At 43.0% G+C, this 13135-nt stretch overlaps 1 protein-coding gene across 2 annotated transcripts in view; it reads right to left on the bottom strand.

Annotated features, from left to right (window-relative positions):
• The window catches only part of grm8a (glutamate receptor, metabotropic 8a), a 213646-nt gene that overhangs the window by 128783 nt on the left and 71728 nt on the right, over positions 1-13135 (bottom strand). The gene's annotated exons all lie outside the window — the stretch shown is intronic.

Here is a 13135-nt window from a genome sequence, read left to right as displayed (position 1 = left end):
CTGAATATTCTATTAAAAAAAATATTCCAGCATTGCCGTTGTTATGTGGAAATCCGACAGAAGCACGATTATGACCTAAACTGGCCCTTGTGTGTGTGTTTGTGTGCGTGTCTGGCAGTAATGGAGCTGTCGGGGGCCAGAGTCTGAGCATTAGGTTGATAGATGGCAGTGGTCTGAAGCTAATTAACCCCAGTGCATTACACACATGCGCAGCTTTCCTGTCTCTTACACACACACACACACACACACACACACACACACACACACACACACACACACACACACACACACACACACACGCACTCGGCGAGAGCAGTGGATACGTGGTAGTACCCGCGCACTCAGTTACAATAACAGGGTCATTATGAGTGAAGTGTACAGTGGCTGGTCGGGTTGGATGATGGCGATTCAATTATTTCAGTTTCAAATTTTTCCACCAATTTATATTTAGACCTTTGTGTTGAGTGAAATTGAAGAATATTTGGAACAGTTTTGTAGCCATAACAAACAAACGCCATGCCCAGACCAGGATTTTTTTTTTTTTTTTTTTTTTTTTTTTTAGCTCGAGCCGAAGCATTTGAGTGAGAAATGATGATAAATATCTGAGCATGGAAAACTGCAGAAGAAAGGTACACATACTGTAAATTGATCTGACCATCTGGATTTGTTTACTTGCTAAAAAAAAATTTGACTGAGCCCTCTAACAGCCAGCCGTGGTCTCTGTTTAATGAGGAGAGAACTGGCACAGTGGGACCGCAGCAAGCTAATTTACCGGGGATGAAGACTGCTGGGGCTGAGACTGAGGCGTCCCCAGTTCTGTCTCACCCTGTTGTGTCTGTCTGGGTCCATCTGCCTCTCTTTTTCTTCTCACCGCTCATCCCCTTTTTGTGTCCGTTTGCCTTTCCATCTTTCATGTTCCAGATTTGCCCCCATTTTGCTGCTTGTTTGAAGAGTTCACCAATGGATAAATCACATTCGAAAGGTAAACTACCTGTTGTCATTTCATAGCTGCGAGATGGCTTAGAAAATTGGAACATACAGAAAAAAGTGTCAACAATCATGTGTATTTGAAATTATTTTTACACTAACTTTGAAATGTTAAAATGGTTAATGCAGTGCCGGCTGAAAATTGCCTGTTTGGCAGCAGATTGCCTGCTGTGTCGTATTGCTGCGTAGCAGACGTCGGTGAAGATGCGCTCAACCACAGCTGTGTACCAATTAAGAGGCAGCATCCTTCGTCCTATGTCATCCTTCAAAAGACGTAACATCCGTAGACCAGGTAGGCCAAACCAAAACGAGATGGTCGGATCTACTATTTGTGTCAGCAGGTGTTGCCACTGTTTCCGTCGCGCCGCTGCCGTTGCCTAGAAACCTCCAGAGGTTTTAAGACAAGAAACGTCTGCACCTCTAAAAAGAGAGTGCGGAAGCTCGTGGTCAGCAGTGTTTTCATGTCACCTTTAAGCATCGGCTGGCCTCGTTTAAAGCCCCGACGGAGGAGAAACTAAGCAGGGACCAGATACCATCTGCAGACAATAGAAAACAAAACAAAAATGCGAGTGCGGTCAAGTCGAGCCAAACCGAGCCGATACCGTCGGCAGGAGGCGCTTATGTCTGTGCGATGCTCTCGTGAAGTGCGGCTGCGCTGCGGTACTCCGCCGCTACTGCTGCACATAGCGCTGGTTGCCTTGTTTATTAAAGTTGTTTAACATTGAACGAGTCGTGTGTCCTAATCCCGCAGAATTGAAAAATGCACACGCTTGCGTCTCCAGCGAAACATTCACCAAGTTTGAAGAAGATGGGACGAACCGTTTGAGATATGCGAGGGCCAAACAAACAACATACATATATATACACAATATATACATAATAGTATAGATAATAATATTAAAAAAGTATATATAACAACAGCGTACCAATGTCACACTGATCAAAAAGGTGTCATTTAGTGCAGAGTAGCACAAAGTCAGAGATATAACGGCACAGAGACACAATGAGAAATAAATCACCACGTCATTCTCTCTCGGATCATCGTTTCTCTCTCCAGATCAGAGATGCTCCTTTAATTGATGCTAAACAACAATGATATTCTCCTGCTCCCCACATCACAACAAACCCAGAAGAGAACAGTAATTTGTTTGTTGACAGGCAAACAGAACCAGGTAGAAGAGATGAAAGAAAGACTGAGTGAAAGTAGGTAAAAAGGGGAGCGACTTCACGGAAGCACAACGAGAGAGAGAGAGAGAGAGAGAGAGAGAGAGAGAGAGAGAGAGAGAGAGAGAGAGAAACAACAGAAAACACAGCATTGGTGGCAATGAGCAAGAGGCAGGGCGAGAGATAAACATTTAATCGGAGCAAAGAGGATGAAGAAGAGATTTGATAAACAATGAGTGGGAAAGATGAGACGGGATGTTTAGCAGAAGCATAAGGGACCAAAGAGGAAGCAGGGGGAAGGAAAAGGAAACAACAGATCACAGCTGAGAGGAACACTATGGGAGGATATATGCAGGAGACGGGGCGGGAGGATGGAGGGAAAGAAAGGAAGCGGCTGAATGAGGGAAAGTGAGATAATTGATCGGAAACAACAGACGGAGGCAGAAGGCAAAGCGATGCATATTCCTAGAAAAAGGCCCAACGAGGAAGAGCCGAGCCGGGCCGGGCCAGGCAGCAGGCAAATGAGACGAGTGTTTGAAACGCCAATAGGTTCAAGAAAAGAGAGAAAGATGACACTGATAGAGGATAAAAAACAAAAACAAAGGGACTTAGAGGAGGACTGTTATGCAGCATGCAAATGAACAGAAGTGACAAAGATGAGATTGATATCGGCAAGAGTATTTAAAAAAAAACAAAAAAAAAAAAAAACATACGAATGACAAAGGAGAGTCTACAATAAAATGTCAGAACCAGACGAGCAGAGACTGGGTCTGTTTTCAAATTCATACCGGGGGCCCCATTTAACCCCTCCATGCTGACATTTGTCATGTCTTACTTTAATGAATAAACAAGACATTGCACAACTTTGGTGGTGCCATCGTAGACGGATTGTCCTCCAGATGGGTAAAACTCACAAAAACGTAAACCTCTGCTAGATTAGAAGAACTGAATCATTGGTTCTCCTCGCTCTCTTAGCTAACAATGAGTTTATCTGGGAGTGTGGAGTATAAGCGAGGCACTGAATTAATGGCCCAGCGAGCCATTAATTCCCTGGAGCTTTTCAGTGGCAGACTGCAGGAGAGGTGTTCATCTGCTGGTGAGAGCGCCTCGCCAGTGAAGCCGTGGAGCTTCGCAGCCCCCCCCCCCCCCCCCAAAAAAAAAAAAAGTCTAGTTTCTTCAGCAAAATTCTTAATTCTGTGACAAAAAAAAAAAAACTAACAAAACTGTAAGAGCATATTTGCTTGCGATGTAATAATTTTATTCTCAGTTTATATATTTGTACTTACAAACTTGACTTTTAATTGCAGTGCAAGAAATTTGCCATTAAAACTGTTTTTTTGGGGGGGTTTTCTTGCATAATAAAGACACAAAAATACCTTCATAGTGTGAGCCAACACATCTGCAATCAGGAAGCAGGCGGGTGACTTCTGATTGAGATAAGAGGAGGACGACTTGCAGTAATCACCTCGAGACAAGATAAAGGCCTGGATTACAAGTCACTAGACTGAAGGCATTGATTGATCATAGATCCACTTCTGAACATCTTAACACATTCAACATGTCCATCTAAGAATGAGTTCATTTGCAATTAAATGTATTTGTATTACTATAAGCTGTAGATATGTTCTGGATAACTGAGCTCCTCATTTCTGCCAGGAACCAATGGATGGTTTAGGGCAGTGAGGGAACGTAACCAAGTATATTTACTCAAGTATTGTAGTCGAGTACAAATTTAAGGTAGGCTACTTGTATTTTATGCATGTTTTTCCACTTTGTGCAACTTTGCAGTTTCAGGCAAATATTGAACTTTCTTCTCCCTTACATTTGTCTGACAGCTTTGGTTACTTTTAAGATAGCAAACACTTCCTGTCCAGTGAAATCCTTGTAAGGCCGAATTCGGTGGTTTTTGAATTTGAATTTGGCTGTTTCTGTTCAATTGAAAGATTACAGGTTCCTTTATATGGCTTGTGAAAATGAAACGCTTTTAGATAAATCAACTTTTTTCAAAACTTGCTTGGATCAGCTGGAGAATGTTACCAAGCTGAAAAGTTAACTTTTTAGAGATTATCCAATATTTAGGACTGACACTATAAACATAATGCTTTTATAGAATGTGATGCATTACTGTCGAAAATATTAACTACAGCAGTACAATGCACATGAATGCAGCAGTAATACTAATCAAAAACGTATAGTAAAACACAGAGGGAGCATTGTACTGCACAATGAGTCCTTTTACTTGTGATACTTTGATTACATTTTGGTTACACACTTTTACTTAAGTTTTTTTTTTTTTTTTTTACACGTAGTCAAGTATTTTTACAGTGTGGTACTCGGGCTTTTACTTATGCACCGGAATACTTCTTCCACCGGTGGTGTCAGGGGAGCTCAAGATGGCGGCAGAATAACACAGTGTCACCCCGTGTGAAAAAGTACACACAAATACATGCAACCTAAAATTGAACACTTCTTACCCCTGCAGCTCTTACATGCTCAGGGTGACAATGTATTAACTACAGTGACACAGAAAGGGGTAAGGGAGCTGTAATACCAAACCCCACCCCCTCGCTTAATTTAAATTTCAACAGGACCCTTATTAAAGGCTGCATTCACATGCATGTGTCGGAAACATTTGCAATTGTAGCGATGAACGCGCACCTGCTGCCGGCAGAGGGTCAGCGGGGCGTCTGGAGGACAGCGTACGACAGCTGACTGAGGGCTGCTGGTGCTGCTATGGAGGGAAGTTGGACTACGTCTATAAAATGGTCTCCAAATGAAGCATAACATTTGAAAATGTGCCCATGAATGTGGGCGTAATTCAAAAAAATCGCAATTTGAACACACAAAACAAACACACACACATCACAACCTGAATAAATATCAATATCATGTTTATTTATATATATATATACACAAATGTATATATTAGCATTTATTTTATATATTATTTATTAATATTAATTTCACAGATTTTTAACTTCAACTTGACAGATCTGATCATTTTTGCTTCCATTCATACGATACCAATATTAGTGCTGTATCATACACACACATATTGTACAAATACACACACGCAAACACACAGTGGTAATATCAGTGATGTAATGTGTGAGTTCTTGAGCCTGGGCATGAGGGGACACGAGACACAACTGTCACTGGGGTACACACACACACACACACACACACACACACACACACACACACACACACACACACACACACACACACACACACACACACACACACACACACACACACACACACACACACTGGCAATATCAAAGAGGCGAGATTGGCCGGAGGGCCTTAGGCCAGGGACCTGAGGCTACAGCCTTTAATATAGCTCTGTCAATACAGATCATCATTTTCTCTTTCTCAGTCTGACACACACACACACACACACACACACACACACACACACACACACACACACACACACACACACACACACACACACACACACACACACACACACACACACACGCACACACCCCTTCGCGGTCCTTCATCACACATTTTGGAAGCAACACAAACTCTGTCACATACTAAACAAATGCCCATCTGTCCCCACATGACCGAATGTCCAGAATACAAATCTAACAGCGATACACAACAAATCGAGAAGCACACAAGCCACCTACTTACAAACACACAAATAGCGGTCCGCAGGGAAAAATATTTTAATCTCGTCTTAATCATTGATCACTATTCAGCGTGGGCATTTTGACAGATAAAGCTGCGCCGAGTCTTTTTTTTGTGTTGTTGACAGGACAACACTGGGACAAACCGAAGCTTTCCAAACCATTTTAATGACTCTTTAAAGAACAGCCAAAACTGACAATTACAGCTGGAAACATTTGCAAAGTAAAGGCGTTTAAGCTGATCTGCCCAACTTTCTACAAAGACGTAGTAGGTTTAGTCCATCAAAATGACATCAAAGGAGGACAAATACCGTAAACACGAGGATTAAATTATGACAGTTAACAAGAAAGCCTCCTTATTTTGCTCATTATGTGGCATCTATTGTTACTCCAGGCAATGGGATCGGTATGGGGTAGTCATTGCTTCAGCTGCTGTCTATTCATAATTAAATCAAATTATAACTTTTGGAGATCTTCTGCGAGAAAGAAACAGCCAATATGTTTCACAACTGAGGTGATTACGCATCTTCACTCGTGCTCCCAAACAATCTAATGCATGACTGGTTTAAACTATTGTTTGAAAACCTAAATACATGTTGCGTCTAATCTTCAGTCACCCCAACACAGACATCGGGCCTCAAGTACTTCTTTGGTCAACGTTGCTTCTTTCACTATAATTATTTTAAAGTGCCTCGGTCCACTCGCATATCTCCCTGTTTGTGCAAGTTATTTGAATAATGTATTCCACCAACAGCTGCATCGCCTCAGCAACCTAAATCTCATGTGCAGTGATACACACACACACACACACACGCACACACACACACACACACACACACACACACACACACACACACACACACACACACACACACACACACAGGAGGAAGGCAACCGACTACTTGATCCAAGCCAGCCACCTGCAGCTTCTCTCTGTTTTGTCTCTCCCTGCAGTTACACAAAAGTGCTATCCAACAGTGCTTCATTGTGAGTTTTGTGCTTGATAGTGCTCTTGTGTGTGTGTGTGTGTGTGTGTGTGTGTGTGTGCGTGCGTGCGTGTGTGTGTGTGCGTGCGTGCGTGTGTGTGTGTGCGTGCATGCGCGTGCGTGAGTGTGCGTGTGCAGGCAGATGCCAACATGGGCTCTTGACACCTGCCAGGATTAATTCTTGGATGTTCCCTGTATGCATTCCCGCATCCCACTGCGCAACTGTAGCTGCAAATGTCACAAAAACGCACAAGCAAACCCAAACTTACACATTTCAGCCTTTTTCTTTTTAAAAGTCACAAATACAAGGCACGGGGACACACACACACACACACACACACACACACACACACACACACACACACACACACACACACACACACACACACACACACACACACACACACACACACACGTCTGCCGGGGCTGGAGAATTATGAATCAGAGCGAATCTGAGTTTCAAAAAGGTATTCCCCGGCATCAAACCCATTAAGTATGTATTCCCATTGTTGCACTTGGAAATGAGCCTCATACATCATGCAATATGCCAGCAGACCTACACGGCAAGCATTTTAAATCTGTTTAATGAAAAACAACTTAGCAGCAAATTAGAGGCTAGAAAGTCTTTGGAAACCATTGGAGTGTACATGCTCTGCTTATGAAATAAGTTTTGACTGTTTTTGAGACAACGCCAGGATGACCAATTGTGTGCGTGTGCACACACGGCTCCAGCAGCTATTGTCGTGACCGAAGCGACTGAAGTGTGTTTTCTTGGATTTTGTGGGAGCCAGGACTCCTTAACTAACATGTTGTGTGCGTGCCTGGGTGCGTTTTGATGTTTTTCTCTGTACGAGCTTGTAACCTCTCACAAGTGGCTCATCGTCGGCGCAGCAGGCTACCACTTCAGTCATGTTTTTGCATATACATTATGTACCAGCTTCGGAAGCTGTTTGTATGCGAGTGAGCGTTATTGACATCAATTAAGACCTGTGCCGATAACGCAGCCATTTGGTCCTGCAACACAAAAACTGTTGCAATACACACAAACAAACAACATGCTCATGCGGTTTGCGTCTTTAAAACTGTGTCAGTTCCCCCGCTCTGTGCAAAACAAAATGATTAAAAACAAAAATGCACACACTTCTATTGGACTGGGTTTTACAGTATAATACGTCTTTGAAATAAATGGTTTCGCTAGATTTCCGAGTTGAATCAATAACTCGGACATAATGTCAATAGAAATGAAGCACTTGGAGGAATTTTTTTGCTGATGAGGTGATGTCTCTTTTATCATGAGTGCCAAGAAAATGTGATGACTCGGTGATGGATATGAGCTTGTAAAAGATCAGTATGGGAGTTTCTTGAGTACGAGACCATTAAAAGTCAGAAGTAATTGCCCACGATACTGTTTCATCATTGTTATTCTTTAGTTTTTGTCGCCTGTCTATTGATGGTAGAGCCAGTGTTGCCATTGCACTGGGAAATAAATGACTGGTTAAAGGGCACATCCCGGGAGGGGACCTGTACTGTGGGGGAAGAGGTCGGATGCTATTAAGCTGTACTTTTTGTTGTTTGTTCCAAAAAGTTATTGATCCGGTGACAGATTAGAGTTTGAAGTCTACGTCCAGTACTTTTTGTGGAGTACACTGTAGAGTTTGTTGTTATTGATGGTGTCAAAAGTGGATCCAGTTGAGTAACGATGACTTAAGAGTTCATTGTTTTGGTGTTTTGGTGTTAGCATGAGCTTATGTTAGTTAGCTACATCTAATAAAATCAAGTCATCGTTTTTTTTTTCCCCAGCTCAGAAAAACAAGTCATTGGAATTCATTAAAAGACAATAAGCAATAAAAAAATAAAATAAAAATAAAAACATTAAAAGCAATAGTAAGCCAAAACAACGTGTGGATTGAGACTTGAATGCTGGCGATGAAGGTGATGATGTGATCTGGAGGAGATAGGTGTGTCAAAGTTTGCCCGGTCAGCCCTAAGAGCCAGTCTGGATCTGGGAACAACTGAAAGCTGCTGGTCAAAAGATGTGAGCGGGTGAGAAGGGGTAACAAACAAAAAAAGCTCAGACAGATAAGATGGTGTCGCACCATTTAAGCACATACACAAACAAATACAACTTTAGAATGAATCTGATACTGAAGAGGCAGCCAATGAGAGGAAGCAAGGAAAGGAGAAATGTGCTCATGCGTGCATGTCAGAGGCCGAACTAAGATATTACAGCATGGCACATTCCAAAATAGAGAGAATTATAATAGTCCAGTCACAAAAATGATAAAAGCATGAGTGATGATCTCAAAGCCTGTAACTAATTTAATTATCTGGAATGCAGAATTTGTCCTGTATATATTTACAGCATGCAGAACCCCTCTAACATATGTGGCACCGCCTATTTCCTGTATGATGATGAATAACTTAAGATGAAACCCCTGAATGTTTATTGCACTGCTGACTAAACCGAGTCTCATTTTGAGAATCCAACAGCTTGTTGCCGCAGCGGTCCCAGAGCCTTCGCGGAGTAGCAGAAAGCACAAATGTATTCTGACACTTCAACATTTGTTTCAGGACTGAAACAACAGTGCAGCAGATGGTGAGACATTCCACTCATCTATTTCTGGTGCTCCTGAGCATCGCTAAATGGCCATTCATGCAAGCCCACCCACAGGTTAACACAGCCGTGGAAAGAGACTAGTACAAATAGTTACTGTGCTGTTGATATAAGAGGTGACTGAATTATAGGTGAAAAAAAAAAAAAACACCGACAGGCTAAAAAAAAAAAAATAAGTACAAGGTAATAGCAGGTAAAATTCAAGTGTGTTTGGTCAGAAAAAATCTTATGTTATTCAATGGACATTTCTTGGCTTCAAAAGTGATTTTAATCAAATCAATGATTAGGCTCAGTCACAGGTGGTTGCTCCAAAAGAAAGTTCAGACAAATTACAATCAAAGAATACGTGATTTTGCCAGTGTAAGTGAGCCTTGAATTTGCTCTTGGAGAACTTAATTGATGAGGAAGTTGGTCATCAGTCATTCACTTAAGTGCCGTGCGAGTTCAGTCACTCAACCGCAGGGCGACTGTGCTCAAAGACTAACGGGTGTCCAAGTTGAGAACAGCTGCAGCATTACCAGAAATGAATTCGCCTGCTTGTGCCATTAAAGACGAGGTTATGAGAAAGGGATACAGCATTTCCCCACTTTCAGGTGTCTTGTTGCAAACCCTGAAAAGAAATCTCCCGACATGCACCGGTCTTTGAACCCACTCGGGGAAGAGCTCAGGCAGGAAAGTCGGCGGACCAGCTCGTGTACCTGCACCATGCGGTCTCGAGGGTCGCTGTATCATTTTATTTTTTAGGGGAAGAACACTCCCCCGCTTACACACACACACACCCCCCCGCTGAGAGGTCGCAATTCCATTTCCGAACACCTCCTGTGTCTTCCAATCCAGCACCACCAACAAACTCTCACACGCGTACACTTCCTCACCCGTCCTCACGTGTGCACGTATGTGCCTCTCACTTTCACGCACAAACAACTACAAAAAGTTGCCCTTGATCGTTTCTTGGATGGACTTCAATCGTGAAAGAAAATCAGAGTCGGACTGACAAGGATCACTGCTTCACCTGAGTGGTGGTGTCACTTTAACAAAGTCATCGAGTGACTCATCGGTTGCTGCATTAGCATTCACGCAATGTCCTGCACTCTGACTCAGTGAATATCAGCTCTCCCTGTGTGCATTTACCAGGTCCGTGTGTGTGTGTGTGTGTGTGTGTGTGTGTGTGTGTGTGTGTGTGTGTGTGTGTGTGTGTGTGTGTGTGTGTGTGTGTGTGTGTGTGTGTGTGTGTGTGTGTGTTTCTACCTGTTCATGTCAGTATGTGACTGCAGCTCACATTATGCTGTTAATGTGTCCCACTGAGGCGGTAGCGTGCACACAGACTTAATGCACTAATGCAGAGTTGGCTGATAGAAAGAGCTACAGCTGAATTCACATACTCTCAACAGCCTAATATAATAGGATGGGAAGGAAGGAAGGAAGGAAGGAAGGAAGGAAGGAAGGAAGGAAGGAAGGAAGGAAGGGGGGGGGTGAATACAATCGGTGGGTGGGAGTAAACTGGGGCGAGAAAGACAGGAAGTGAGAAGGAGAAGAGACTAAATGAAGGCAGTGATCGAGAGGATTTGAGGGAGGATGAATGAATAGACGGACAGTCCTGAGACATCATATTGATATCACTGTGAAATATCTATGATAGGATGCTAAAGAAGTAGAGAGGGGTGAATGGAGAGGTCGAGAATAAGGAAGAAAGGGATAGAAAGAAAGAATGGAGGAAGTTAAAAAAAAAAAAAAAAAAATCTAGTTTGGGGACAGATGTGACAGATTTGTTAATTTAGCAAAACTTTCCACAGTTGACTGGTTGTGTCCCACTGTATTTGGCAGGCACAACCTTAAGTAAGCAAAATCATCTTTAAATCCCAGGAAGAACGATAGTGGAAAAATGTGGATTTAAAACCGAATGCTGGCTCATTAGCTACAGACCCACATCGGCCCGAGCCGAAAACAAACTCGAAACCACCGGCTTCATTAACAATCAAACCGTGGAAGTGGTTTTCAAAACGAATAGAAAAACATCGGCGCAAATTAGACGGCGTCTACGAGCGCCGGATGTGATGTTGACTTCAGCATCCCTCAAGGATAAGTCCGATTAAAAAGGAAGGCGGAGATTTTTAAGAAGTTGACAGAAGGACCTGATCTGTTGGAGGCTTTCCATGAGCCTCGCTGCTCAGCACTGTCCCCTATTCACGCCACAAAACCTCCGTCATTAGGGAAGTACTTTCAACCATCCTTTTGTCCAACCTCCTTGCTTTTGTTATGCTCTCTGTACGTCTTCCCGTGGGGATTTTAAATAGTCTGACTCCATATAACTGAATATTTCTGCCTCTGAGGATTGAGCCAGCTTTTCACTCACCTTCCTCCCCTCCTTAAAATCCACTTTTTCTATTCGCCTCTTACCTTCCTCTATCTTTTCTTTCTCGGTCCTTAATGACTACATTTTAATTCCTTAATAAACCAAAATCTCTTAACAGAAGAGACAAAAGTTAAATGTCGTATTTTGTCTCCTCTGCTTTGCGTTAACTCTTGGTTGCTCTGTGTTCATTGATTTTCTCTTCAGTTTTGTTCTCTCACTCTTCTCGTCCTTCTCATTTGTCTCATCTGACATTGTTTTTCTAAATGTCGTGTTTTTAGTCAAGGTCAGCTCATTTGTGCTGTCACCAACAAGTTCATTAATAATCACTGGCATTTGCAGTTACTACACATGAATCCCACAGAATAGGGACTCCGCCCGTTGTTCCAAAGTATTGCACATCTTTTCTAGTGTTGCATTTTGTGCATGTAGCAGCAGAAGGGCCATGTCCGTGACGTGGATGAGCGTAGCCGAGCGGGAAGACCTAAAAAAAAAAAACCACAAAAAAAAAAACAACAACAACAACAACACCCCAAGAGAATAAGAGAAAACCTTCTTTTTTTTTTTAGTGTCAGAAAATTCACACTATCCTCTTGCCGTCTTTGGTTAACTGTGCAAGAGTATAAAATCACAAGAACACCGAGAGCTTGGCACCAATTACTTAGGTTGCCAGTTAAAAAGTACTTTAACCAGATGTTAATGTGGAAGTGACACGCCATCTTTTCCCCTCTCGTTTGTCTTTTAGCATTTAAAAGGTTCCCAAGTGTTCCGCCGCAGCCCCCCCCCCCTCCCGTGTCATTCCCCGACCTCATCTCGCGTCCTCCTTTTCATCTCCACACCATCGCTCCCCTGCCGTCTCTCGCCACCTCAATCCCTCTCTTTGCCGATTTACACCTCTGTCCCGACACCCCCGCAGATGTCCTGTTCTGTCTCTTCTCGTCGCTCCGAACCCGACCGCCTGTACCTGCGCCCGGTCACGCAGGAGAGCAGCGACTTTGATCACTTTCACTTTAAAACACAGGAAACTGGATTTATACTACAAAAAAAAAAGCAGCCTTGGTTGCGGTCGCGATGTGTTTATCGGTCCATCGTTGAAATTAAAGATTTTGGTTGGCATTTTTGTGAACATCACAGAACTCGTGCACCCAAGTGTCACCTAAAGCCTCCTACTATCATCTCACTGTCTCTCCGCATCTTTTTTTAGTTCGATACTTAACAGAAACCTTGTGGAAGTGAGGTACGTTCGTAGTATTCCAGGAGCCTCGAAGGCAGTTGTATGCAGTTGCATTTTCAGATGTGAGGAGTCCACCTCCCTGTTCCCGTCTCTCTCTTCAACTCTCATCTCTCCCCATGTGATTCCCTCACCCATTCTCACCTACCACTCACATCTCCC

The sequence above is a fragment of the Brachyistius frenatus genome, unplaced genomic scaffold, assembly GCF_029030835.1.
Source record: "Brachyistius frenatus isolate BFR_SWC_R1_liver_20210118 unplaced genomic scaffold, ASM2903083v1 Contig_81, whole genome shotgun sequence".
NCBI lineage: Eukaryota > Metazoa > Chordata > Actinopteri > Embiotocidae > Brachyistius > Brachyistius frenatus.
This window is presented reverse-complemented; position numbering and strand designations above follow the sequence as displayed.